At 54.6% G+C, this 27,880-nt stretch overlaps 1 protein-coding gene across 30 annotated transcripts in view; it reads right to left on the bottom strand.

The window, feature by feature from the left end:
• Positions 1-25,059, bottom strand: part of PAQR5 (progestin and adipoQ receptor family member 5) — a 71,499-nt gene extending 46,440 nt beyond the window's left edge. For 2 of the 30 annotated variants that reach the window (XM_072739000.1, XM_072738980.1), the window contains exons 1-4: positions 24,942-25,027; positions 23,783-24,172; positions 10,348-10,529; positions 9,319-9,396 (exon numbers count right to left, since the gene is read on the bottom strand). The gene's annotated coding sequence lies outside the window, so the exon portion shown is untranslated. Of the gene's footprint in view, positions 1-826; positions 5,446-7,731; positions 8,165-9,181; positions 9,397-10,347; positions 10,530-10,716; positions 10,750-11,185; positions 11,437-17,349; positions 17,475-23,782; positions 24,173-24,941 lie in introns of those variants that run through there. The other 28 variants (XM_072738990.1, XM_072738999.1, XM_072739008.1 and 25 more) reach the window with 26 other exon arrangements.
• Between the last annotated feature and the right edge of the window lie 2,821 nt (positions 25,060-27,880).

Raw genomic sequence — 27,880 nt, 5'->3', positions numbered from 1 at the left:
TTTAGAAAACTAGAAACACGAGATCAGGAAACTCCTGAGAGGTCTCTAATCCAAGTTACCACTGGATGCATGAATTTCATCAATGGCATTTCAGACAAGACATCATACATTTGACCCGAAGAAGCAACGTTAACATAGGGAGTTTAGGTTTCATGAGAAGACAGTGGGGAAAGCTGGAGAAAGGACAGGAGCCACATTTCTGCCCATACAGGTGTGTTCTGAATGCTGATGGCCAGGTCCCAGCTTTCTGGGCATGTCAGGAGGCTGCTGGCTACAGAACAGCTGCTGGAGAGGCTTGCTCTGAGCCAGCTGAGAAGCAAAGACAGGATGGGTGCTGGCATCTGGGGCCCACCTCTGATTCCCTTCTTCCTCCTGCGGCTCCTGCCTAGGTCTCCTTCGTGTTAACCAGAAAACAGCACAGAGCCCAGGAGGTGACCCATTCCACCACTCTGCCAGGAGGCCCCTCCCAGAGAACCACCAAATAGTCCTCGCCAGCACAGAGAGTTGAACCTGCACTAGGGAAGGTGAGGAATGGGGTGGGCAGAGTCTAAGAGCAGCCTCAAGCTGCCTTCAGACTTCTGCTTTACCTTAAAAAAATGCAATGAAAATTAAAATTTTCTGTGCATCCAAGGGTATTATCAAGAGGCTGAAAAACAAAATGGGAGAAAATACTGCAAACCATATACATATACCCAGAATATATAAAGAACTCTTACAACCCAACAACTCAATTCAAAAATGGGCAAAGGACTGGAATGGACATTTCTCCAAAGAACACATACACGTGGCCAATAAGCACATGAGAACATGTCAGCATCAGGGGTACCTGGGAGGCTCAGTGGTTGAGTATCTGCCTTTGGCTCAGGTCGTCATCCCGGGGTCCTGGGATTGAGTCCCACATCGGGCTCCCCGCAGGGAGCCTGCTTCTCCCTCTGCCTGTGTCTCTGCCTCTCTCTGTGTCTCTCATGAATAAATAAATAAAATCTTTAAAAAAAAAAAAAAAAGAAAAGAAAAACAAATGCGAGCCAACATCAAAAAAAAAAAAAAGAAAGAAAGAAAAACCTGGACTCCAGTTTCTCTTGACAAATCTGAAGGTCAAGTTCACATATAGCGACAACTTGCTGTTCCTTCTCTCCGAGTAAGTGGGGTAGGTGCAGTCGGATTCTCAGCAGACCCCCGACTCCTGCCGGGCTCGGCCCAGAGCTCTGCTGATCAACATCCCTGTGTCTGAGCACAGGGCGCCAGGGGCTCAAGGTACCCATGTCCCACAGGCTGGGAAATGATGACACCCAGGAAGGGAGTGGGATCAAGGAGATTCCGGTCGAGTTGAGTTTGATTTGCACAAATTTGCAGTTTAAAAATATGTGACCACATCTTGAAGCAGAGATCAAGGGTAAAGATGGATTTAGGAAGCAGAGAGAGGTGACTTTCAAAGGTGCTCCAGAGGGAGAAGAGCAGATGAAGATCCAACGGATGAGAAAAAGTCAGGTTCGTGGCACTGATGGAGCAAAACTGACAGACTGGAGGGTGAGTAGCAGGAGCAGTGATTGAGAGGATTCGCCCGGTACCTCAGTTTCCCTGGCAGGGCAAGGGTAGGAACCGTGAGAGAAAGGGGTTAGCCGGTCTGGAGGACGGTAGCCAGTATTGAGGGGCAATGTTGGGGAACCAGCCAGGCGAGAGGTGGGGAAGTTGGGCGCAGCTGCTGGTAGACAGGATGCTCCTCCAATACACCTGGGTTAAAGTCACCCATCCCCCTGCTCCCCCTGGGGAGAGCTGCCCAGGGCAGGGAGCGGAAATGGAGAGCCAATAGGAACATGCTTGGCCACCTACTTATTCACTCAGCACCCATTTACGCAACACCCACTATGTGTCCAAGAGACCACGTAGGCAATGGGGACGGACCCTTCCATCCTGTAAGAGCTCACATTCTAGTGCAGACGATCAGCATTGACAAGTGACACAAAACACATCTGATGGTTAGGACCATGAGATGCTTCTGGGGGGTGGGGGGGGACACAGAGGCGGGGCATCACATCAGAGAGTCAGGAAAGACTTCTTGAGACATCAAGCTTGAGCTAAGTGTTGCAGAATAAGCAGGAGTGCAGCTGCCATGGAGGACAGAGACCGCCCTAAGCTGAGGGTGCGGCAGGGGCCAAGGCGCCGAGGAGGGAGGCACAGCACACATTCGGGGAGCTGTCCACCGTTCAGCATGGAGGTGGCACAGGGGTTGGAGTGACAGGTGCCCAGCACGGAGCCAGGAGAAGAGCCCAGATGAAGGCTCAGGGTGCACCATCTGAAGGCCTTGAGAATAAATGCACCGGGGCTGGGGAGTCGGGACTGGAGGTCTCAGGATGGTGATGGGGGAGAGGCTGGCAACCTAAGGCACGGTAAGGAGAAATCTGAGTGGCGGACGCAAGACAATTTCAAATCCCAGCTCCATCATTTCATGTGTGCCCTTGGACCCATCACCTAGTCACTTCAACTTGAATTTTCTTATCAGTTAAATGAGGATAATGAAAGTATCAATGACTCTTGTGAGTCTGAAAAACCATAATATCTACTAGATAACAAGCACTCAATAAAAAGTGGCTATTAATGCCACCGCAACCTAAGCCACCTCCGTTCTGCATTAACACTCACTCCCTCATGCTCCTTCTGCCCTGGGTTTTGTAATTTTGCTTGAAAACCGACTGTTTCCTCTCAGGCCCTGACCCACCTCCCAGGCTGGAGGTGTAGCTAATGGGCGCTCCACGTGCGGGGAGGGGTTGCCATGGTGACCTACCAGGGTGGCTTTAGGACTCAGTGAGAGAACCGAGCCCTTCCTTTGTTCCAGCTAGCCCAGCTATCCTAGATACTTACTGCTAGGCGATTATTGCACATCTGAAAAAGCTGAATGATATTCTTTAGCACATTGTGAGAGGTTGGAGACAATCCAAATTTCTGGCAATAGAGAGCTGGCCGGCTAAGTTATGGTACAGCCATGCAAAATTGCACTGCTCGGCTATTAAAAAATGTTACAGATCTGTGGCTACTGACAGGAAACGGTGTCATGACATGTTGTTAAATGAAAAAAGCAGGTTATGGAGCAGCATAAATCTCGTAACACCATCCATATAAAACTGTGTTACATTTAACTGCTTGTATTTATGGACAGAAAAGCGTTTGGGAGGATGCCCCCTATGTGTTCACAGTGGCTCCTTCTAGATGGTAGTGGTTAGCCCTAGGGATTTGCTTTACTCTTTTCCTCCTTTTCTATGACACCAGAGTTTGCCCACTATGAGCATGTGCATTTTTTTTCCCCACCAAAGCAAGAATGCTATTAAAAAGAAATAAGTGAATGAGTCCCCTCCAACCCTTGGAAAGTCTTGGAGAAATTAGTATTGTGAGCCAATCCATGGCTTGCAATGACGAGCCTTTCGTCATACACCCACCTGAGAATCTTGTATCTGAGCCTCCCTCCATGTGCCCCAACCTGACTGCTGCCCCAGGGGCAACCCTGGCCTTGCAGTCCCCATTCATAATAAGTGGGGCACAGGTCAATAAAACCAAATAGCTCCTCCATTTTGGGAAAGCCACCACATACCCCGAGCTGCAGCTTAAGGGGGCTCCCTCTGTTATGACCATGGTGAAGGTGGAGGTGGGCGAGGGTGTCCTGCATCGGGAGCACTAGGAGGTCATCAGTTAATGGACGCATAGTGAGCACTTTGTCCGTGCCAGCCCCGGAGATCCACGGAGTTGAAGACAGACCTAGGCCTGCCCCCCACGTGCGGGACTCCTGGTCTAGTGGAAGGCTCTAGGAAGGGCTTGCAAATCCAAAGGGCTCCTCATGGTTCCTACAAGGCTCTGCTCTCCTGACTCATGGTCTGAACTTTATGTTCCTACAACAAAGTCATGGGATCTCCGCAGGAGGGTTCTAGAAGACCCCGCTCCTTAGCATATCCTCAAATCCTCTGCCCACCCAGCCTCAGCATCACCTCCCATCAGTCTCACCACATGCCCCACACCTCATCACATCCCATCACTCCTCCCTGTCCTTGAACGTTCCATACTTTTGCACTTGCTGTTTACTAGGAGAGGAACACCTCTTCCTCCACTTTCTCTTCTTGAGGAAATTGTACCCATTCTTCAAGGCTAAACTCAAGTACCACTTGCAAGTCTCTATCATCCCATCTGCACACTTCACAGTGAAATGCCAGTGCACTGGCCGCCCCACAGTCAAGACTGGGTGAGTCGGCCTGGTTCCTGCTATGTCCACGGTGCCCAGCCAGGGGAGTATCACTGTTGACTGAATGCATGCTTGCTGAACAACTCATGACTTCTGCTGTCTATCACACTCTGAACCCCAAAAGCAGGATCTGGCCCATTTGCCTGGAACCTTCGGCCCAGCAGTTGTCAGGCTCTATTGGTAAATCCTGTACCTCAGTGCCAAAACAGTGTCTTTTCGCGTGGTCCAAAATGTTCACTTCAGAATTTTTAAGATCTGAAATCTCATACCAACTGTTAAAAAAAAAATGTATGAGACAACTGGGGAAATCTGAATGCTGGATATTTTATGACAGTGAGAAATGATCAATTCTTAAGGTGTAATAATAGAACTACAGCTGTGTTTTTTAAAGAGCCTTTTTCATTGAGAGATGTATAGGGAAGGAATTACAGATGAAATGATGTCTTAGATCATCTTCAAGAGAATCCAGCTGGGAGCAGGGGTGGGGGGTGAGGGTAGAGAGGAAGGAAGATTGGCCATGTGTTGCTCAATGTTGGGGTCAGGTATGGAATTTTTTTATATGTCTCGCTTTTTGTATATGTTTTTAAAAGGAGACACTCACAATGTCCAAAAAACAACCCACTCTGAAATGTGAAATACGTCTTGAGTCCTTCTCAGGATTGCATGGCAGTAAACCAAGCAAAACTCTGTTGCAAGAATAATTACTAGCCTGTTTGCTGAATTTCCTAACATGTGGAATACCAACACACAGTTCTAAAACTGATACAGGAAATGCTGCATCAGACTATTCATCTGAACAAGATAAAACCAAAGAACTTGAGGGCAAACCGGAAATGCTTCAGGAACAAGAACTATGGCTCCTTATAAATAAAAGACAGCAGTCCCTGAAAAAAAGCCAAAAGGCCTTGTCAGCGGAAAATATTTGAAGATATCTCACAAATCTATCTTCTCACCATTCCCCAGCTAGGGTAGAGCCAGGAAAAGTTTTTTTCTAGAAAGTTTTGTAGGGGGAAAAAAAAAACATACTTGAGACATAATGATATCACTAATATACTTTCTTAAGATTCTGCTTTAGGGCAGCCCGGGTGGCTCAGCAGTTTAGCACCACCTTCAGCCCAGGGCGTGATCCTGGAGACCCGGGATCGAGTCCCACGTCGGGCTCCCCGCATGGAGCCTGCTTCTCCCTCTGCCTGTGTCTCTGCCTCTCTCTCTCTGTGTGTCTGTCATGAATAAATAAATAAAATCTTAAAAAAAAAAAAAGATTCTGCTTTAAAAAGGGATCAAACAGGGGCACCACGGTGGCTCAGTCGGTTAGGCATCTGCCTTTGGCTCAGGTCATGATCCCCGGGTCCTGGGATCAAGTCCTGCATTGGGCTCCCTGCTCAGTCTGCTTCTCTCTCTCCTGCTCCTCCTGCTTGTGCTTTCTCTCTGTCAAATAAATACAATCTTAAAGAAATCAATAAAAATTAAAAGCGATCAAATAATATTTCATCTTCAATTTTTCTTGATTGGATTTGGTGTTTTTGAAGTGTGTAAGCTTTTAATGTTTTCATTACTTCATTTTTGTTTATCTGAATTCAGGCTAGAACTATAATGTCTATTTTTATAAATTTTACATTCGTCTTAAGGCATTATATATTTATATATTACACATTTACATATTTTTAATTATTAAATATTTGGTTTTACTGACTTAAAAATATTTTTAAAGACTTACTTATTTGAGAGAGAGCGAGCATGTAAGTGGCGGGGGACGGGGGCGGGGGGCAGAGGGAGAGGATCTCAAGCAGACTCCATGCCCAGCAAGGAGCCCTCCACGGGGCTCCATCCCAGGACCCATGGGATCATGACCTGAACTGAAACCAAGAGTCAGACACTCAACCAACTGAGCTACTAAAGGGGTGTGCCCATCTTAAATTTTTAAATACCTGCTTGTAAAATGTATAAAATACATGTAATGTAAAATAACATTTTGGTATTATGGGATGCACAGAGTAAGAGGGCTCTGGCTCTTTCACTCCAGTAACTATCTCCACACATAGTCAAAGCTGGACTGATGGGTTCCGGGCATGTAGTATAGAGTTCCTCAACTCAAGATGCACCTTAGAACCACCTGGAAAGCTGTAAAACACACTCCTTCCCTGGGCCCACCACAGCTCAATTAAGGTAAGTTCTCCAGAGGTCAGGGAGGGAAGGTGAAGCCCAGTGACCACAAGCACAGCCCGAGTTGAGACTGCTGAGATTTTAGTCCAAGGTGAGAGCAGAGCTCACCCAGAGCTGGTCTGCCCTGAGCTCTGCAGGGTGAAGACCAGGGTGTCCGCACCTCAAAACTCATTGGCCTCCAAAATGGGTGCATAGACGGGTTCCTCCCCCACCCTCTTGGGAAAGCCTAAGTCTCTGCGAGGTCAATGGAAGGTGAATGCAGGCCCTAACTGTCGGGGTCAAATATCAGGCTGCTAGAGGATGCACGATCCCATCTTCACGCTCTTCCCAAGCCTCTAATCTGATCAGAAACTTAAAGTCTGAGATAAGGCTGTCAGCCTGCAAGAGAGCCCAGACCACAGGAGGAAGGAAAGGGGAGGGACCCGTTGAGAATGAGGCACCCAGCACCTTCCCACATCCTGGGAAAGCAGGTCTGGAACCCCAGAGGAGGCCTTGCAGCCCCTGAGGTCAGAACTAAGACCCCCAGAGGGGTCCTTCTGGGAGGCGGACTTCAGCTCATGCCACAGATGCAGTGCCCCCCCCCCCACCAAGGGGAGGAAGGCCCGCTCCACAGACAGTGACTCCCCACCTGGAAATGTCCACGTGGGGCCCGGGGCACCTACCATGGGGAAGTGGGTGAAGCCAGAGATCGAGACAGGGGCCTGCAAACCTTTCATATTAAGTCCCAAACCCAACTGTGCATCCAAAGAACCCAGAGCTTAAGGCTAAAAACATAGAACAGACCAGGTGAGCCCACCTGAGGCTTCTGGAGTCGGAACCCTCGGGGGGGGGGGGGGTGCTGGAAACCAGCCTGGTTATCAGGCTCCCACGCTGACTCCCAGGCAAGGCCCAGTCCTGGGATGACTGTCCTGAGCCTCTGGGACTGTCCACCTCCACGCAGCCTTGGTCCACATGGGTGACAAGGCACTCCAAGCCCAAAGTGAGCAGAAGCATGGGGAGCTGGGGACCAGGGGCAGCAGGGAAAGGTGGCAAACGTGTGCCCAGAGGAGAGAGGCCAAGTGGGAGAGGGTTCAGCGATGGGCACCAAGGGAGGTGAGTTTTGGATTCAATTCCCCATTTCCTCCGGGTATAGGTGCCCACAACTCGGTCCTTGCTGAGCAGGTTTAAGAATCCACGGCTGCCCTCAAGGAGATCCCTGCTTTCTGTGGAGACAGACACAGTGATGAAGTATGAGGGCAAGAAAGGAGACCGACTTCTTGGAGGGGCCACCAGCCTCCGGGACACGCTCAACTCGGTGATTCACAGGTGCCTCGACGGCCACACGTCCACCCCTGAATCATTACCTGTCCACCCAGTCATCCCTCCGGATGCACTGCTCGCTCCCCTGCCAGACGCTGTCCGTCTGCAAGGTCCCCGATGCCTCCCAGGAACCCCGCGCAGTGCCCGACACGCTGGGGAGAGCTCAGGGGAGAGTGTGCTCCATGGTGCAGGGTTGTTCAGAGAAGGGGCCCCGAGTAGTCAGGGAGGGCTCCCCGAGGGAGGAAGCGGAGCTTGGGAGGGCAAGGGCCAGCTTGGGCAGAGGAGAGAAGGTGCCCCCCAGAGAAAGGGAGTGTAAAGCAGAGAGGCCAGGGCAGGAAAGCAGGCGGGGGGGCAAAGCGGTGGTGCTGAATCCAGAGGGAGAAGAGTGGGGGAACAGGAAGGGGCAGGGGGGGCACGGGGAACTGCCAGGTGAGCTTGGAGCCGCCTCCCTCCCCAACTTCCTTTTCACATGAGTTCAGGAGCCACTTTCCTCAGCAATCATTAACCCTGTGCTTCCCACCTGGGTCTGGGGGGGCTGTCAGCTGATCAAACTGGGGGAGAACCAGCGGGTGGAACCAGCGCCCAAAGGGCACAGCCTGCAGGTGCCAGCGCAGTGGTGGGTGGCAGCGAGGAGCCAGGGAAGGGTGAATGGGCAGGAGGAAGAGGTCTGCGTGGGGGGGGGGGGGCCTGGCATGCGCCCCACACCCTCAGCTGACCAGAGGACACTGAAGGTCAGAGAAGGACAGAGGGCCCAGACGGGAAAGGGTGTGACTCCTAAGTGGCCCCACAGCCAACGGGAGCTCAGCTAGGCAGGGGTCTCCAGCGCACAGGACACACACCATGGTTCCCACTGGTGACAGGGGAGTCGGGGCTCTAGAGTCAGGTCGACCCGGCTTTGAGTCCCAGGGCCTCTTTCGGCCTCAACTTTTCTCCTCTGTGAAATGGGTACAACGGTGATTTGAAGCCCCATTTATTGAGCACTTGGTCTATTCCAAGCCCTTCCGGGTACTGTACAGTCCACGGAATTTTCACAGTATATGGCCCTGGGGGGTGGGGGGGGCACTTTTATAATCCCCCAGAGTGACTACCTCTCTGGTCTGTTTTGGGCACGACCAGGAGCCAGTGTGTAAGCATGCGGCATGCGGGGGTGTGCAGGGGTCCCGTGCCATCACCATGTCCGGACGGAGGCCGTCCCCTGTCGGGCGGCCACGGCTACAGGGCAGCTCGCAAAGCTGACCCTTTCCTCGCCGGAATGGCATTTGTCCTGCTAACCCAATGTCAGAGGCCATACATCCCTCGCTATCTGAATGCAGAAGTGGATTAAGAGCCCCAGTGGCTGACATGTGACACAGGTCATTATTCTAGCATCATGAGGCGCAGGCTTCTTTCAAGGACTGAGGCAAAATGCATTATTCAAAAACCTCTGAAAAACGGGAAGAACAGGTCCTTCCAGATCAAGCCCCCAGACCCCGCAGAGCTCGGGAGGGCAAATACCTGCTGCCCCCAGATTGCCTCCGGGGCTCCAGCTGGCCTGGGCTCCTGCCCTGGGATCCACCCAGAACCCACCAGAACCCACCAGAACCCGCAGCATGGAGCTGGCAAGCAGGTGGCCGTGGGAAGGGGGGTCTGACCTGGCCTTGAGCTCTGGGCCTCCCTTCCCGGCTGGTGTGCAAACAGATTCCCTTTGCCCTGCGAGGGACACCAAGCCCCTACATGAAAAGTGAGAAGGAAAAAAAAAAAAAAAAGATCATTTTCATGCTTAAACCTCCTCTCCCGAACCCACATCCCCACAGCGTCCCACAGGGCACTGCCAAGGTGGAAACACGCTTGGAATAAGGGTCTCTGGCGCCTTGGCCCCGGGCCACCACCTGCTTCGGCGTCTGTGTGAGGAGGTAGGAGCGTGATCCCCTGAACACTGTGAACTTCACCATTACAGATTCATTTGTTTGGGTCTTAGGAGGGAGGGCCTGAGGTACATTCTGGAATACTGGGGCCAGGGGAGGTGTCACGGGGATCAGCTGAAATTATTCGAGGCAATTCTTTTCCTCTTACTTTTTGTACCGAGGCCCACATCTTCCTCCCTGAGCCAAGTGAAGGGACCTCCACAACCACTGGCAGCCACGGCGCTCCAGGGGGGTAAATCGGAGCGGGGACCCCAGCCTCGATGGGCCCGTCACGCACAGCCAGTGGGAAGGAGCCCCAAGACCCGGCTCACGTCGGACCGAGCTGTCCCTGGGAGGCCCAGGGGACTCGGAAGCAGCCGTGTGACCTGCCCGGGCCTCCGTTTCCTACGGCAGCGTGAGCATGTGAGAGGTGACACGCCTGCCCGCGGCAGCAGGCCCTCGGGGAGTGGTGCCCAGGGCAGGCCTGGCCACCACCAGGTCACCCACAGAGGCCCCGGCCCCGCGTCCTCACACCGGGGCCCCAACAAGGCTGGCTTTAATGGAATGAGGCCCACCTTATCAGGTGAGGGCCTTTCCTTTGAAAGGCAAACCTGGGCCCTGAGACAACGCAGGGTGGGTGTCCCCACGCCCTGCTCCCTCCCATCTGGCCTGGGCTGGGCCCAACAGCCCCCTTCGCCCCAGGAATTCCCTTCCTCAGACCCCTCGTCTGCTCTTTTCAGACCCTCAAGGAAATCGTAAGGAGGTAAGTAAAGGCACCTCAAAGGCAAAACTTCTCTTCTCCAAGGACAGACGCCAGGTGTGAGACCCAGACCCAGGAAGTCCAGCCGCAAGCAGGTGGCGGTGGGATCACACAGCAAGCTGGTCCCAGGAAAATCCAGAAGGCCCCGGTCTTGTTAAGCAACATTCTAACATTGAAGCGTCTGTTGGACTTGGAGGAACTGTTCAGGACATTAAAGATTAAGCCAAACCGGACTGGGGGGGCGGGGGGAGGAAGGATGGAGGAGGAAGGGGGACGAAGGAGGGCAGAGCTGTCACTTTCTCCCTCCCACATCCTCTCTCCAGCCTCAATGTTGAGCCAAGCATTTCATCCCCCTTCACACAATTTCCTTTTTTTTGGTCACTTACATTTTTCTTTCTTTTGGAGCCATCAGTCAGGTTCTAGAGAGGATATGTACCCCAAACGTCCAAGAACTGAATTACTGACATCCCACATTTCAGAAACCGATGCCCTCCCCCTGCCAGCACCCTCACTTTCTCCCAGCTGCAGCTCCCCACCTCTGCTTTCGGAAGGATGTCTGCCCCCCCCCGCCCCCCAAAAGCTTCACGGAGCCCAGATCTGGGGAAACACTGGTTTCCTGCCCTGGGGGCAAGCAAAGGGTACTGGGGAGGCAAGAGACCCACACTGGATGTTTCAAGGCCTCCCAGAAGGGCAGGGTCAGAGTCCATGCCCAGTCCATTGAGCTGGAGGGTCCCCAGAGCTCCCCTGCAAGCAGAGACGGAGCACCATGCACAGCACGCCCGCCCCCCCCCCCCCACACATGCTGACGGAGTCCCTGGGGCTCCGCTGCCTCCTGTCCTTCCCATCCCAGCTCACCTGTCGACCCCAGGGTAGCCATCACCATCCTCCTGCCCCCCCAGAGGACTGACCCTCAACCTCCCGGCACTGACGGCTGCCTGGTAGACTGCCAGAAACATGTGGGCCTCCTCGCCAGACCTCCTGTCCCCTCCTTTCCCCTCTGCCACCTTTTCCACACCCACTGTCTGCTTGAGCTCTTCCTCTTTCTAGAAGTCTGTTCTGCCCACCACAGCCCAGCTGGCTTCCCTTTATTCTGTGCACTCACAGCTGGGCCTACATAACACGTTGGTGAATCATTACACGGTGTCTTTCCTGGGGGGGCAAAGCAAATACAACACGATTCTAAGCCCCACGGTACACGGCCCAGTTCAGAGTTCATCAGAACCAGATAGGCGCCTGCCGAATATGAAATTATTGCCCCACAAATTCCACCCTCAAAAAGGTAAATAACTCTCCAGGCAACAATAAAGAAACCACAAGGTAGCATGAGTAATTGCCAATTGTGTGCACGGGTTTATGAACTCCCTTTGGACTCGGTGTCTTGGGGCACAAAGGACCAGGATCCAGGCCAACATTATTAGAAGAGGCAATTTCTGGGGATCCCTCGGTGGCTCAGCGGTTTAGTGCCTGCCTTCAGCCCAGGACATGATCCTGGAGTCCTGGGATCGAGTCCCACATCGGGCTCCCTGCATGGAGCCTGCTTCTCCCTCTGCCTGTGTCTCTGCCTCTCTCTCTCTCTCTCTCTCTCTCTCATGAATAAATAAATAAAATCTTAAAAAAAAAAAAAGAGGCAATTTCTGCCCCTGATCCCCAAAACCAGGTTCTGGGTGACCTGCGGCAGCATGGGCCGGGTCCCCAGCAAACAACGGGGCAGTGGCACTGCCAGCCAGTCCACGTCTGCTGCTCTGCTGGCCGTGTTTCGAAGGCTGTTTGGTCCTCAAGGATTCTCTCCTCACTTCAAATGCCACTTGAAACTCAGAACCAGTTGGCGGGTGTGGCATCTGGCCCTGAGGGAGAGAAGAGAAGCTCTGGAAGACAGGAGGGGGTGTTCGTGGAGGAGGATGGGGGGGGCACCCGGCCGCCTTGCCACCAGCAGAAAGGTGGGAGCAGGGTGCTGGTGGCAGCCCGGGAAGGGAGTGGAGGCAAAGAGCTGAGTTCACCCAGGACGGGTGGTGTTAGTGGACATCCAAAGGGAAGGGGCGGGCGGGTCTGCTGTCTTAGCAACAGTGGGGCTGGACCACCTGGCACCGTTGAGACCCTTTATCAGCAGCAGCCCCACCCTGAACACCCAGAGGGAGTTAACACAGAGTCAAATCATTTCTGAGAATTAAAAAACTGCAAACAGTACCCCCAGGCCCCGCCCTGCATCGTGGACCCAACTGCTTCTCCCTGCACCCCCCCCCCACATGCTCATCCCTGCCTCCTCTCCTATCTTTCTCTCCAGCCTCAGTTCTCACCACTGCCCATGCTGAGGGGCACACACTCCTCCACAGACACTCCCCTGTGCCTCCTAATGTGCCACCCCTGCCATCCCCACCTTGAGGCCTCTCTTCGCCTCCAGGCCACCTCCTCCAGGAAGCCCGCCCTGAGAGCCTGCTTATTTAACCACTCACCCATAAGCCTGCAGTCTGTGGACCCTTGTACTCTGTCCCTGCCCTAGGGCACTGCTGTCTCACCTGTACACACGGGATTTTAGTTTATGGAGGTGACCAAGTGACGCACAGAGAGGCTAATGCCATTGAAAGAAGATTTTCCTTACTTCCATTTCCTGAGAGGGTGTGTGTTACACCACACGGGGCCACATGGAGAGGCACCAGCGCTGCTCAGGAGGCAGAGAGGACAGAGGGGAATCACAGGCCACGGCCTTTATTAGGGGCTCCGTGGGGAAGGCGAGGCAGGGCAGGGTGATTAGCTTAGGGCTGGCTAATTTGCGCGGTTCGGGTGGGCTTCGGGGCAGAGGGGTTGTTCCTAGAGGTCTGGTCGTTGGGCCCGGGTGGCTCAGGGCAGGAGACGTTGGTGTGGTGTCAGAGCAAGATAAAGAAAACTCCAGATCACAGGCAAGATCTAAGTAACTGCCGCCGTTAGGCTGGCCCCGCGACAACAGACAAACACAGAGCCCGGGAAAGCACCCCGCACCATCACCCGCTGCCCCCCCTCTAGCTGTTTCCAGGGCTTGCTAAGCCAATTGCTCTCCCCTAATACCACCATTCTCCTGCCCCTCTAACTTTCTGACACCTGTCACACAACCCCATCCCTGGAGGCACTCAGCCATCTACCCGGTAGCTTCCTCCCTCCCCGTCAGCAGAGAGGAGTTTCCCAATCTAGAACCCACCCCAAGGCTTCCTCAGGGACCTCCACGCCGGGGACCGGCCACTCGAGTGACTCACTCCGTCAGCATCCATAATTCTTTTTAAAAAAAGATTTTATCTATTTATTCACGAGAGACAGAGAGAGAGAGGCAGAGACAGAGGCAGAGGGAGAAACAGGCTCCAGAGGGAGCCCGATGTGGGACTCAATCCCGGGACCTGGAGATCACCCCCTGAGCCAAAGGCAGATGCTCAACCGCTGAGCCACCCAGGCGTCCCAGCATCCACGATTCTCAAGAAAATAGCAACAACAGCAAAAAACTTGATCAATCAAAAAAAAAAACTTGATCAAACACTTGTAATTGACATTCTAGACAAAAATACGAGTCTCCTTAATATGTAAAGATCACCTGCGATTCAATAAGGCAAAGACCAACAACCTGACAGAAAGTAGGCAAAGCAGGGGCACCTGGGTGGTGCACTCAGTTGGGCATCTGGCTCTTGGCTTTGGCTCAGGTCGTGACCTCAGAGTCATGGGATTGAGCCCCACATCGGGCTCTACACTCAGCGCAGAGCCTGCCTGAGATTCTCTCTCCTCCCCCTGTTCTTCCCCCACCTACCCCCTGCCCTGCCTTAAAAATAAATAAATAAATCTTTTTTAAAAAAAAGAAGAAAAGAAAGAAAGCAGGCAAAACATATGAAGGGACAGTTCCCAGAAAACACAAGTGGCTCTCACGTGTGTTTGAACATGAAAACACGTTCAACTTCATTCACAGCCAAAGAAATGCAAATTAAAACTCTACTGAGAGACTATTTTGTCTTCCAGATTGGCAAATATCAACAAGTTCGGTGACACTTCATGTCCAAGGGCGTGGGAAACGAGCAGCCTCGTACACTGCTGCGGGGAGAGTATCTTTCTAAAAATTCGATGGAAAAATAAATAAATAAATAAATAAAAAATCGATGGAGGGCAGCCCCGGGTGGCCCCGCGGTTTAGCGCCGCCTTCAGCCCAGGGCCTGATCCTGGAGACCCAGGATCGAGTCCCACATTGGGCTCCCTGCGGGGAGCCTGCTTCTCCCTCTGCCTGTGTCTCTGCCTCTCTCTCTGTCTCTATGCCTCTCATGAATAAATAACTAAAATCTTTAAAACTAACTAACTAAATAAATAATAAAATAAAATAAAAATTCGATGGAGAGCACTTTGCTGATGTCTTTCAAAACACAAATGCACACACCTCTGGCCTTTTCATTCTGCTTCGGAGACTTTATCCCACGTGGAGCCTCCTACGCTGCAAAATGACTAGAGCACAAGGTGACTCAGTGGGACACTGGGTGTGAAGTCCAAAAGACAGGAGATCCGTTAAATAAATGCTGTGGCATCCATACACTGGAATACTCTATAGCCCGAAACATGAAGCAGCACTGTACGTACCCTTCTAGAAGCACGCCAAGACCCTACGTGGGAAAAGAACACAAGGGGGGCTGCGGAGTGCGTATACCGCGCTACCTACCACTCGGGGAGAGCGAATCTATACACCTACGTTCTGACTGACGCAGGGAACATCCCTGGAAGAGCACGCACGCAATGGGTTGAGTTGCTTCCAGGAAGCGAGAGCTCCAGGAGGCCAAGGGAGATGGGGGATGGAGACCTCGCACAGCGAAATCTTTGCGATTTTTAAAATTCTGAGCCGTGCACATTTATTTTCTGAGAAAGAAAGGTGGGAGGTGGCAACAAGCAGGCTAAATCAACAAAACAAAACCTCCCCCCCCAAACCCACTTCCCTTTCTGGCTCCCACATTCTCCTCTCACCTCTCCAGACGGGCTTTTGGTGAAGCTGCCAGCGGCTTCCCTCTGGCCCTACTCCCCAAGCGCCTGGGCCTGACCTGCTGGGCTGCCCCAGCCTCCTGGATCGCTGGCCTCCTGACTCCAGGGGGGCCACCTGGCATTTCAGGCTCAAAATGCCCCCACCCACTGTGCAGCAGCTATGCCCCCAAAACCCGCCTCCCTGGGTTTCCATAGACCACCCAATGCTTCTGTGCCCCTCTGGGAAGTCCTCCCCGGTCTCTCTAAATGGTGGGGCTCACTCCTAGGTCCTCCTCTCTGCTCCTCTCCTCTTGGCCCATATGGTCCCCCTCTGCTACCTCGTCCACCCCAAGGGTTCGCGCATCACCAGTATACACGTTACTCTCAACTGTGTATCTCCAGCCAGGCCTGTCTTCTGAGCTCAGGGTCCCACGTGGGTCCCCGGGGATCTCCAACCCAATATGCTCAAATGTCACTCACCAGCTTCCAGCCAGTTCCATCCTCCACGTCAGAAAGGCTTCCTCGCCTTTGTTCCCTTCCCAGTATCTCTAGAATCCAGCCACCCTCTTCACCTCCACCATGGCTCCTCTCCCCAACTACCCCCCATGCTCTCTCCCACCCTCAGGGGCCTTTGCACATATTGTCATCCGTGCCCTGAACACTCTCCCCTCTGCTCCCCACACCTGCTCCAGCCTTATCTTAATTAATTCTTCATATCTTCTAGAACTTGGATGAATATTCCTTTCGGCGGCCTTTCCTAGCCTCCAGACCAACGGATGTCAACTAAAGATAATTTCTGTCCCCCCTGGGGGAAATGTCTAGAAGACATTTTTGGTTGCCACAAATGGGTTGAAGGCATATGCGGCTACTGGCATCTAACGGGTAGAGGCCAGGGAGGCGGCTAAACATCCTACAATGTACAAGACAGCCCCCACGACCGAGAATGATCTCGTCTGAAACGTCAGTAGTGCTAAGGTGAGAAACCCTGTCCTAGACCCAATCATGTCCCCATGACACACTTTCAAAACACACTCCACTTGTCCTGCCGATCACCTATCTCCAATGTCGTTAAATGTTTAACTGCCAAGGTACTGGCCAAGTTCCATTTTCTAAGCTTTACAGCATGAATAAATGAATTCAAGTCACTGGCTCCTGTTTATCTTGAGATCTCCACTCCCAGTGCCTCGCCTCCAGATTGTCTGGATTGATACGTAGTAGACAGGGCCGGACCTGTTTCAGGCAGAGGCCGCTCCATGTCCTGGGTCCCCTGTGCCATCCCATGGCAGTCCTTTCCCTGGCCCCTTAACCAGCTTCCCTCCTTGTACCACAGCTCTGCCCACACCCCCCACAAACACACACACAGACCTTCCGTCCCACCCGGCTGGTCCTAAGGGAGCTTTGAGGTCAACCGGCCCTTGCTTACCCTTTCAGCATCTTGCCAAACTGGCCACCCCTGCCCCCGTAAGCTGACCCAGGCAGTGGCACCACCATTCACCCAGCCACCGAAGCACAAACCCAGGCACTGCTGTGCAGCACATCCCCCTGCAGACCCGCTCCCTCCACGTGCCCCAGTGCGGGTCAACCAGACTGGGTGACCAGTTTTGTCCCGCTCCCTCGGTTCCTGCTCAAGTCTCTTTCACTCCTGGTACACCTGTGACACCACTCCCTGCGACAATCATCTAAGACACCACTGGCCTGTGTCACCTCCTGATTAAAAACCCCTTCCAAAGGGGCACCTGGCTCGCTCAGTCCGCTAAGCATCCAGCTCTTGATTTTGACTCAGGTTGTGATCTCATGGTGGTGGGATCGAGCCCCCGGATGGACTCTGCTCAGTGCAGAGTCTGCTGCAGATTCTCCTTCCCTCTCCCTCTCGCTCTCGAGTGCACTCTCTCTCTCTCTCCCTCTCAAATAAATAAATCTTTATTTTTTATTTTTATTTTTTATTTTTTTATTTTTTTTAAATAAATAAATCTTTAAAACCAAACCAAACCAAAAACCCTTCCATGCATCTCACAGCCCATAGGTCAGAGCCCAAGCCCCCCAGCCCAGTCTGAGACCCTTGGTCCTCTTACCCTCTCCAGGGCCTCCTCGCCAGCCGCACCCTGCTTCAGCCCCAAGCACACGCACCACACTGTGTTTTGTGGCACCTGTTAGGCTTTCACCTCCCTTCCCCTCCCCTCCCCTCCTTTTTCCTCCCTTCCCCTCCCCTGCCCTCCCCTGTCCTCCCCACCCTTCCTCTTCCCTCCTTTCCCCTCCCTAGATGCTTGGAGATCTCATGTTCGTCCTTCAAATCTAGCTCTTCCACACCAGCACAGTGATTCCTCAGAAAGTCAGACACAATTTCCATATGATCCAGTAATTCTGCTTCTGGGAATATCCACAGAAGAACTGAAAGCAGGGACTCAAACACATACCTGCACACCCATGCTCACATGCAGCACTGCTGACGACAGCCACAGGTAGAGGCCACCCAGAGGTCAGGTGGAGGGATAAAGGTGAATGGATAAAAATATGGGATATTCACACAGTGGAATGTTACCCATCTTCAAAAGGAAAGAAAATCTGGGGCGTCTGGGGGGCTTGGTCGGTTAAGCATCTGACTCTTGGTTTTGGCTCAGGTTGTGATCTCAGGGTGATGAGATCGAGCCCATGGTGGGATCTGCCTTCAGCGGGGCATCTACTTGAGATTCTCTCTCTCTCTCTCTCCCACTCTTCCTCTGTTCCTCCCCCCATGTGCTTGCTCTCTCGCTCTCATTCTCTCTCTCTAAAATAAATAGGGACGCCTCGGGGCTCAGCAGTTGAGCATCCGCTTTTGGCTCAGGTCATGATCCTGGGATCCTGGGATCAGGTTCTGCATCGGGCTCCCTGTAGGAAGCCTGCTTTTCTCTTTGCCTGTGTCTCTGGCTCTCTCTGTGTCTCTCACAAACCAATAAATAAAATCTTTAAAAAAAAAAAAAATAGGGCAGCCTGGGTGGCTCAGCGGTTTAGCACTGCCTTCAGCCCAGGGCCTAATCCTGGAGACCAGGGATCGAGTCCGGACTCCCTGCACGGGGCCTGCTTCTCCCTCTGCCTATGTCTCTGCCTCTCTCTGTCTCTCATGCATAAATAAATAAAATCTTTAAAAAAAAAAGAAAAAAAAAACTAAGCTAAGTGAAACGAGCCAGACACACGAGTTCATGGGGTACCTAGGATAGTCAGATTTTCAGAGACAAAAGCATGAATGGTAGTTACCAGGGGCTGGGGGATGGACGAGATGGGGAGTTAGTGTTTAACGGCTATAGAGTTTTAGTTAGTGTTCAGTGGATGCAGGGTACCAGGGTATAGTTGTAGCTGCAATTATAGGCTGAATCTTTGTCCTCCCAGACAGAAGGCTTCTGCAGGCAGGGACTGCCTTTAATTCATTCACTGCCCCAGCCCACCACTCAGAGCCACCTACAGGCCATCAGTGAGGACGGTAAGAAAAGGGGGTCAAGAGGTTCACACTTTGGGGGCCCCAGGGTGGCTCAGTGGTTGAACCCTGCCTTCTGCTCAGGGCGTGATCCTGGAGACCAGGGATCAAGTCCCACATCAGGCTCCCTGCCTGGAGCCTCCTTCTCCCTCTGCCTGTGTCTCTGCCTCTCTCTGTGTCTCTCATGAATAAATAAAATCTTTAAAAAAAAAAAAAAAAAAAGAGGCACACACTTTGCAAACACAAAGGAAAGAAGTCATGGGGACATAAATACAGCATGGTGACTACACTCAATAATATCGTTGTGCGTACTGGAAGGCTGTCAAGAGTAGATCCTTTTTTTTTAAGCTTTTTTAAAATTTATTCATGAGAGACACAGAGAGAGAGGCAGAGACACAGGCAGAGGGAGAAGCAGGCTCCATGCAGGGAGCCCGATGGGGAACTCGATCGCGGATCCTGGGACATGACCCGAGCGGAAGGCAGACGCTCAACCGCTGAGCCATCCAGGCGTCCCTCAAGAGTAGATCCTAAAAGTCAGCTTGGTATGGGGACAGATGGCAACCAGATTTACCATGGTGATCCCCTTGCAGCGCCCACAGACACCAAATCATGACCACATACACCTAAAACCACTATAATGTTACCGGCCAATATACTCAATCAAAAAAACGTAAAGGAAAAAGAAGTAACAACCCAGTCATTTGGGTTAACAGTATCCCAAACCTCACAGCCCGTTGCTGACAAAGATTTACTTCCAGGATTCATTAACAAACCCCTCCGGCTCCTGGAGAAGAAACATCTTTCCCCTCCGGAGGTCACAGAAGGGGCCTCTGTGGACAAAGTTAATAAACAGCTAAGTCAGGAGAATAAACAAAACCAAATCAGGGCGGGGGGGGGGGGGGGGGATGGGGGGGTTGGGGGGGGATGGGGGGGCAGGCTGCATAGCCCTGGAGTCTAACACCACTGGGCTCCTCCTCTCCCCATCTGCCCAGCGGGTGGGCTGATTCACTTCCTGTGTCGTGTCCAGGGGCAGGAGGCGGGAGAGGGGACAGGGGCCTGCGGAGGAGGAGGAGGACGGGCTGGGTCCTGAGGGCGCACACAAACCATTAGTCACTGGCCGGAAGGCTGCTGACCTTAATGGTGTGCTGACCACAGGCCTGTCCCCCCCACCCCACCCCACCTTCTTATGTAACCCAAGGTCTGGAAGGCAAAGTGGACTTGGCCTTGGTGCTCAGCAAGACGCAGCAGCCCAGAGCCTCCCTTCCTCTCATAGCTCACGTCTTGCCCTACAAGCCCCTGGAACCCTACCCCCAGGCTCCTGGTGCATGCACAGCCCATACTTCTAAAACAGGCGCTAGCAAAAGGAAATGTGTGTCCCCCCTACTCTGCCGCCCTGAGGGTAATTGCATGGGGGTCTTGAGGGATCATCCAACCCAGGGGTTCTCAACCAGAGATGATTTTGCCTCCGGGGGACATTCAGCAACATCTGGCGATATCTTTGGTTGTCAAGACAGAAGAGAGAGGTGGTGCATCTGGGGTCCCGTGGGTAGGAGCCAAGGATGCTGCTGAGCATCCCATCACGCACAGGACAGCCCCCATGACATAGAACCCTCCAGAAGAACTATCCCAGACATCAGCCGTGCTGAGGCGAGGAACCCTGATCTAGGCTGAGCTGTCCTTCACAGATGAGGAAACTGAGGCCCAGGAATCGACTGGGCCAAAGTTGCACTGTGACGAGATAGTACCAGAACCAGAACCCAGTTCTTTGGAACTCCCGGGTGGCTCAGTGGTTGAGCGTCTGCCTCTAGCTCAGGGCGTGATCCTGAGGTCCTGGGATCGAGTCCCACATCGGGCTCTTTGCAGGGAGCCTGCTTCTCCCTCTGCCTATGTCTCTGCCTCTCTCTGTGTGTCTCATGAATAGATAAATAAAATCTTAAAAAAAAAAAAAAAAAAAAAAAGGAAAGAATCCAGTTCCCGTCAGCCACACCAGCCTTCAGCTACCAGGAGTGCAGTGACCAACCCAGAGGCTGGCAGCAAGCTGGTCGAGGGGCCGAATGTGGGAGCGAGAGATCGAGAAGCCCATGATGGCTGGGCTCTGTGTCTCCGACAGGTTCCCAATCATCCCACCAAGGCCGGCGTGGCCACAGGGCTCCCAAATAATCAAAGGGGAAAAATGTCTCACGGGCTGCGGCGTGCCCAGGCATCATGCCCGTCCGACACCTAAGCGGCATTCACTAGCCCCATGCCCACAGAGCACGCGGGGGGTGGCCCTGGCCTGCTTCAAGGCCAGGAGCGAGGACAGCTCTGTAAAATAAACCCTGCCTCTGAGGACACGGCGCCGCTGTGCAGGCATTACACCTCAGATCACTGCTTTGGGGGACCCCACCTCTTCTCCTAGATCCTACAAACGATTATGTCGCACCTGTTGGCTTCTCACTGCCACCTACGTAATTCTAATATAATGTCTAGAGTCACCCTCGTCCTCTCCCCCAAGGAACCAGCACCGTGTCCCCACCCGTGAGCCAGGCACCAAGCGTCAGAGCTGAGAGGGCAACCCCATCATTGAAGAAGGACTGACTCACATTATGTCACAACAGGAGTACTTTTCCATCCCCTGTTGCTGAAAGCCACCAGACTTGTGGCGATGGCAGTGATAAAGAGAAGGCCAGGGGTCAGAAATGCATGAACTCCGTCTCAGGTCTGGGCCTCCTCCACTCCAGGGCAACGGAGCCCACAGGGAGCAGCTGGGGAGCAAGGACGGGGGGAGCTACAGTGGCTGGGGACACAGGAGTCACCCCTACACATTCATGGCTTCCGACAAGTGTTACACGTGTTCCCTCCGCCTCCCTGTCCCTCCCTCCCCAATTTTTCCAAGCAGCCGGTAAACTCCTATACATCCTTAGAGGCACAACTTCTGGGTGTCTCCCCCCAACACCAAGGCCCAGGGGCATTCCCACTCTTAACTTGGCAAACCGCAAAGACAACGGGCAAGGATTTGGGGGTCAGGAGAGGGGGAAGTAGCCAAAGCTCCCCACGAATCCACTGCGTGGGCCTGTACAAGGGGAGCTTCCTCTGTGAGTGGCCAGTGGCCCGCCATCCTGGCCTCGGGACTCTCCGTCCGTCCGTCTGTGTGGCCTGCTGGGTGGTCGCGCCTGGCCACCAGCTAACGATTATGGAGTGCTCATCCTCAGTATTACCATCCCCTCCATCCATCCCCCTCCGAGCAATCAGGAAAGAGGGCAGCAGTTACATTTCCCCCGAGTGTGAGGAAATGTCCCACCTCCCCCCTATACCCTTGCCAGCTGCCTTGGAGAGTCTTCATGCCACACCTCTTCTCCAGATGACCCCATAGGGTCCCAGACTTTTGCCTTAAAACACAGATAAAATTCCTTTGCTGAAAAGACAGCAGCTGGATGAAAGATGGGGGGGGGGGGGGGGCTGAAGCCGTTTGGTGCGTGCCTAGGCGTGTCCCATGTTTTTGATCGCATGGAAAGTTCCAGCTTCTATGGCAGACCATCCCTGGACCTCTACTCTACCCCCACCGTCGAGAGTTTCTCCACCCTGCGTATCCTTACACCTGTGGGTCCTGCAAGGAAACCACTCTTATCAGATTCCTAAGTGAGGCCTCAGAGCCCCAAGCTTCCGCCAGGATCTTGGGCGGAATAATGTCCTCACTCTTCCGGGCCCACACAGCTGGTCACACCTTCTCAGCCTGGTTTGTTATCCCTGGCCCAGTGATCTGGAGCTCCGTCCTTTCCCCCAGGGCTGCCAGGGGGCCCGGCGTTGGTTCTCCAGTGTCCTGGGAAAGGGGCACCGTGTTCACCACTAACCGAGGAACTGCCCACCTCTGGAGAACAGCACTGCGAGTTCTCTTTTAGCGATGGGGTCTAATGGGGAGCACTCCTCCTTGGCTCTCTCAAATCATCCTATGTTGGTGGCCGTGTGCTCAGCCGAGGAGCTGCCCTTCTATGTGACCTGAACATTCCTCCCAAGGCAGCTCTTAAGCACCTCGAACAGCCAGGCGTAGGAGACAGAAACCAGGCTAAAACAGCAGGATATTAGACGGCGATAAATAGTATGGAAAATAGAAGGACATGACCTCTAGTGCTCTTCCAGCTGAGATGTTCTGAGTCTAAAGCTCTTCCTCTACGGGTTCTTGTTAAGACTCGGGAACTGGCAGTAGGAAGCTGGGCAGGGACGTACTACGTATGTGCAGGGACAGCTGGTGGTAGGACTACCTACGCTCTCACTGGCCTCTGCCAGGGAAAAGAACTGACCAACTCTGAGGGCCTGGTCTGTCCTGAGGCCAAAGCAGCCACCTGGGTCTGCTGAGGAGTTCAGGGGTATGGGGTTCCGGGCAGGGCCTCAAAACGCTTCAGGGCGCTGCCATGGAAAGTCCTATACCCCTTGCTGGGCTTCCCCCACTAGATCGTGGCCTTGAATGAGCCAGACACTAACCATCTCCACCTCTAGGGACACTCAGACCCCTCTGGTCTCCCCCTCCTGGAGCCTCCCCCATATGATAGAAGGATTATAAACGCCCATTTTCCACCAATTTTAGCAATTTCTCTTCCTGTAGAGACTGTTTTTGATCAGTGAACACTTCCTGTGAACCTACTGTATGCTCAGGATAGGGCCAGCTCTCTGAGGGAGACCAAGATGCATGCATGGTCACTTCCCGGGCTGAAGGCACAGCCCACGTGGGGAGGTCAGGTCAACACACATGCACAGAAGCCTACAGAGGGCCCTATGGATCACTCACTCATGAAATCATGCAGACTCTCTTGTGCCTATGCTACAGATGAGGAAACTGAGGCCCAGAAAAGCAAGTTCTCTGCTCTCAATCCATGGTTGCCCCCATGAACGGGTAAGGAGAGGGACGAGCGAAGCAGAGTCACGGTTCCAATAAGATTTCCTGGAGGGCTGGGTAGGATGCTGGTGCACATGGGACAGGGCCCTCTGGCTCCCTGGACAGGGCCACGCTGGGCACGTAACCATCTCCCTCTGCTTCTCCTTGGCCTGATGGGAAGCGGGTCTGGGGTAAAGGGAAAGCCTACCTGTCTGGAAAAGCACCTGGGATTATGGATGTGCTCGCTGATTTAGAAAGCATCGAACTGCCTCAGATGGGTAAGGATGTCAAGACCCCTCGGTGGTGGTGGGCACCTTTCCAGTCCAACCGTTCAGAGTACTTTCTTTCACTGCCAAGGCCACAGATGTGTCAACTGGAAAAGAATCCCTGTCCTTGAAGGTGATTCATTCAGTTCTGTGCGCACCTCCCGTGAGCCAGGTGAGCCAGGTAAGCCAGGTACCCGGGCTAGATGGGTGAGGCCCCCAAATGGGCGCCTGGTCCTCCTGCGTCCTACAGCTCACCAGGCAGGAGCGCGCTGAGCACTTGTACTTCTCCGCGGAGGTGCTCTCTCCTGAACCACCTCTTCCAGGAGAAGAACCTCAAGGGGAGAGGGGAGAAGACATGAACCCCAGCAGAAAAATGGAAAACCAACCATCCAGCTCTCGGAGGCTGAAGTTCAGATCTACCCTTTTTTTCCCCCCAGCATATTACCTAACCTCTATGAGCTCCCCCACCCCCCACCCCCCTTTTTTTTTTCATTTGCAAATGGAACAAGACCCAACTGCCTCACTGGTTTATTGTGGGGAGGAGATGAAATCTGGGAGGCTCCCCCTGGGCGGGGGCATCCTTCGCCCCCAGGCGCGCACGGAGCCGGGCCCTCCTGGCAACCAAGGCTGCGGGCTGCGCGCTCGGCTCACCCTGGGCGCGGGGCGGGGGCTGCGGGGCTCTGGGGGTCCAGGGGGCCCAGGCCCGCCGTCCCTCCCGCGCTCCTCTGCCTGCGGCTCGGGGGCCTCGAGGGGAGCCCCCGCGGGGGGCGGGCGGACGCGCCGGGGTGTCCCCGCGGCTGGGCCCCCCCGCCAGCACCCGGGAGACCCGCCCCGGCACGCGCAGCCCTCCCGGCGCCGCGGGTCCCCCATCTCCTCGGGCGCCCCGGGGCGGCGGGGGGCGCGAAGGTAAAGGTCGCTCCCGGCCCAGCCCGCGGTCCCCATCGCGGGTCTCCGCGCAGGGCCTGCGGGAGGGCGAGACGCGCATCCCCCGAGTCCGCGGCCCCCGCGCGCCGCCCCGTCTGCGCACCTGCGCACCTGCGCGCCCCGGACCCCGGCGCCCGCTCCCCGACGGCGGCCCCCGGGAGTCCCGCGCTCGGTTACCTGGGCTCCGGGGGTCGCCCGCGGCCGGGACAGTCCTCCGGGGCCGCCGCGGCCCCCAGCCACGCGGGCGCTGCACCTGGCCCGGCCGGTCGGCGCGCCTCCCCGCGGTCCCGCCCCCGGGGCCCTCCGGCGCAGGGCGGGGCGGGCGCGCCGGGCCTGGGGGGCGGGGCCGAGGGCAGGGGGCACCCCCGCACCCCACACCCCACACCCCCCGCGCCCCCCCGCGTGCCCCCGACGCCCGCCCCGCGCCCCGCCCGCCGCCGGAGGCGCCGCAGCATCCGCGCGGCAGGTGCAGTCGCAGGGGGCGCACGGGCCCTCCAGCCCCTGGACCCCTGGGCGCGCCCCACGGCCCCCACCCCCGCTCCGGCCCGAGGGCGGGCAGCCTGCCCTTCGGAAGAATGCGCGGGGTGGAGCCCAGGGAAGGGAAAGAAACAACAGGGTACCCGCAGCCCCACCCCGCCCCGCCTCCCCGCGGCGCCCGGCTCTCTCCGGAATGCCCCTGCCCTGCCCAGCTCTGCCAACCTCAGCCTTGCCCAGGGCTCCGCTTGCTTCCCGGCGCTGGAAGGCGCTGGGCCTGGCTGTCTGCCACTCAGTGGACACAGCGAAAGAGTTGAAGGGACACAGGGGACAAAAAAAAAAAAAAGCAACAGCCACGCAGCCTGTGTGGTGGCTACTCCCAGGTGCTGAAGGGACAGGTTGCAGCTACTTCCTGCCTGCCCCCTGCCCACCCACCCCCCCCCCCCCACACACACACACACGGGAATTCTGGAAAATGCACCCTTTGGATAAAACTTCCAGACTGAAATGGGGGTTGTCCTTCCTCCCCCTCGCCCAGGCTTCCTGAGTCCTCTCTGCTTCCCGCCTTGCGGGACACAGTGAAAGGGGCACAGGCCTGGGAGCCCAGAGGCCTCCACTTAGCTCTGTGACCTTGGACCAGTCTCTATCCCTTTCTGAGCCTCAGTGTCCCCATTTGCTGCAGCTGATTATCTCTGAGGCCCTTTTTATGGATCCCGAATTGTGCTATTGGCATCTTGTGTAGGTTTTCCTGTAGCTTCGCCTCATAAAGGAGTGAGTGTATGTGCGCGGGTCTCTGTCTAGACTGTCCTTTCAGGTGTAAGTTCTCGAAGGGAAGGGATGAGGCCACGCAATCAGGCAGCCAGCCCGTGCAAAGTGGAGCTTGACAAGACTGATCAGCGTAGGGAGAGCGGATCCCAGCCCCAGCTTTGGCTGAATGCCGAGTGGCCTCGGACAAGTCCCTCGTTAATAACCCAAGGGTTTGGGGGACTAAATGACATAGGAGATGTGAAGCCCTTTGAAGGAAGGGGAAGGCAAGGCAAGGGGCTGTGTGCTTTCTGATGTCATCTCTTGATGCCTGTGACAGTGATGGGCTCCGGAGGCAGAACAGGGTGTGAGGTGTTCTGTGTTCCCCACCCTGCAGAAGCTGCGCACACTGGGAACAGAGACAGCCTCTGCACCACCACCCCCCCACCCAGGCTCCTGCCTGCTGCTGGGCTCTCAGGGACTGAAGAGGGAAGATTAAGAGTCTCCCAAAACCTGAAGGACGGTGGTTTGTGGATTGCTCCTTAATTCAGCAGCATGTCTTGGCCAAACACCTGGTTGGCAGGTGCCGCAGCCCACCACGTCTGCTGCAGGGAGAGCCTAGCTGAATGGCAGAACAGGACCCCCTGGAGAAGGATGTGGAGCGAAGAGGGCTGCTGCGACCCAAACCCCCCCCCCCCCCAAAAAAAAGAGGGCTGCTGTGGAGGCATACAGGGAGGGCTTTCGACCACGTGGAGAAGAATTTAGGGAGTATTGGGCTCAACACCCCTCCAGAGGGGAGGAATGATGTGCCCAAGATCACACGGTCAGCAAAGGTTGCGGAGCTAGGACTTGAACCAGGACATCAGGACTCTGTACAGGGTTGGGGACCCAACCCTGTGCGGCCCGAAAGGACTGGAAGCATGGGAAGCACTGGGAATGTTCCAGTGACTGAGAAGAATATTCTAGCCCAGGAGGAGGAGCTGAGCCAAGGTACAAAGATGGGGAGAGAGGGGAGAGTCCCAGAGTCCCAGGGAGGTTGTGCAAAGCCAGGCTGGGAACTGCAGACCTTGGAGGATTTTGAGGCCACACCAGTTGGGAGGTACAGGCACAGGACATTTCCTAGAGAGACACAGACCCCAAATTACCCCATGAGGCAGCAGATGCCACGTCAGGAAGGCAGTGAGGTGACATGGAAAGAGCACCAGGCGTCAGGCAGCCTGTATTCAAACGGCCTTGAGCAGCCGTTTCTCCTCGCTGACCCTCAGTTTTCTTACCTGTAGGGTGGGGGTGGGGGAGTCAGAATCTTGTCCCCTGCAGGGTTATTGTGGTGACCACAGATTGCATCTGGAAGTGCGCTGTGCACTACAGAATGCTGAGCGGATTAAAGGTTTTGTTGTTTTCTCTTCAAGGACCTCAGTGAACATTTGTGGAACTGACCCACGCTGGGCTGGGCACTGCCTCTCTTCTTGGCCAGGAGAAGATGGGCCACAAAACGGGGTGCATCTGCAAGTGATCAGAGGGACCGTGGGAGGGGAAAGACAAGGGCTTGTCACTCAAGTGTCAGTTCTCCCGGGGACACTTTCACAACACGATGCAAATACCCTTTTGGGGAAGACGGTTCTTCTCCATCCATATGTCTTGGAGTCTCTCACCGCTCCCCTTGCCCTCCCTGGCACCTGGGTGTGCAGGGTGCCTGGTGGTGTCAGAAGTCCTTCTCCCGGGATCCCTGGGTGGCGCAGCGGTTTGGCGCCTGCCTTTGGCCCAGGGCGCGATCCTGGAGACCCGGGATCGAATCCCACCTCGGGCTCCCGGTGCATGGAGCCTGTTTCTCCCTCTGCCTATGTCTCTGCCTCTCTCTCTCTGTGTGACTATCATAAATAAATGAAAAATTAAAAAAT

This window comes from Vulpes vulpes, chromosome 15 (assembly GCF_048418805.1).
Source record: "Vulpes vulpes isolate BD-2025 chromosome 15, VulVul3, whole genome shotgun sequence".
Taxonomy (NCBI): domain Eukaryota; kingdom Metazoa; phylum Chordata; class Mammalia; order Carnivora; family Canidae; genus Vulpes; species Vulpes vulpes.
Note: the sequence above shows the minus strand (reverse complement) of the source record. Positions and strands in the feature narration are given on the sequence as shown.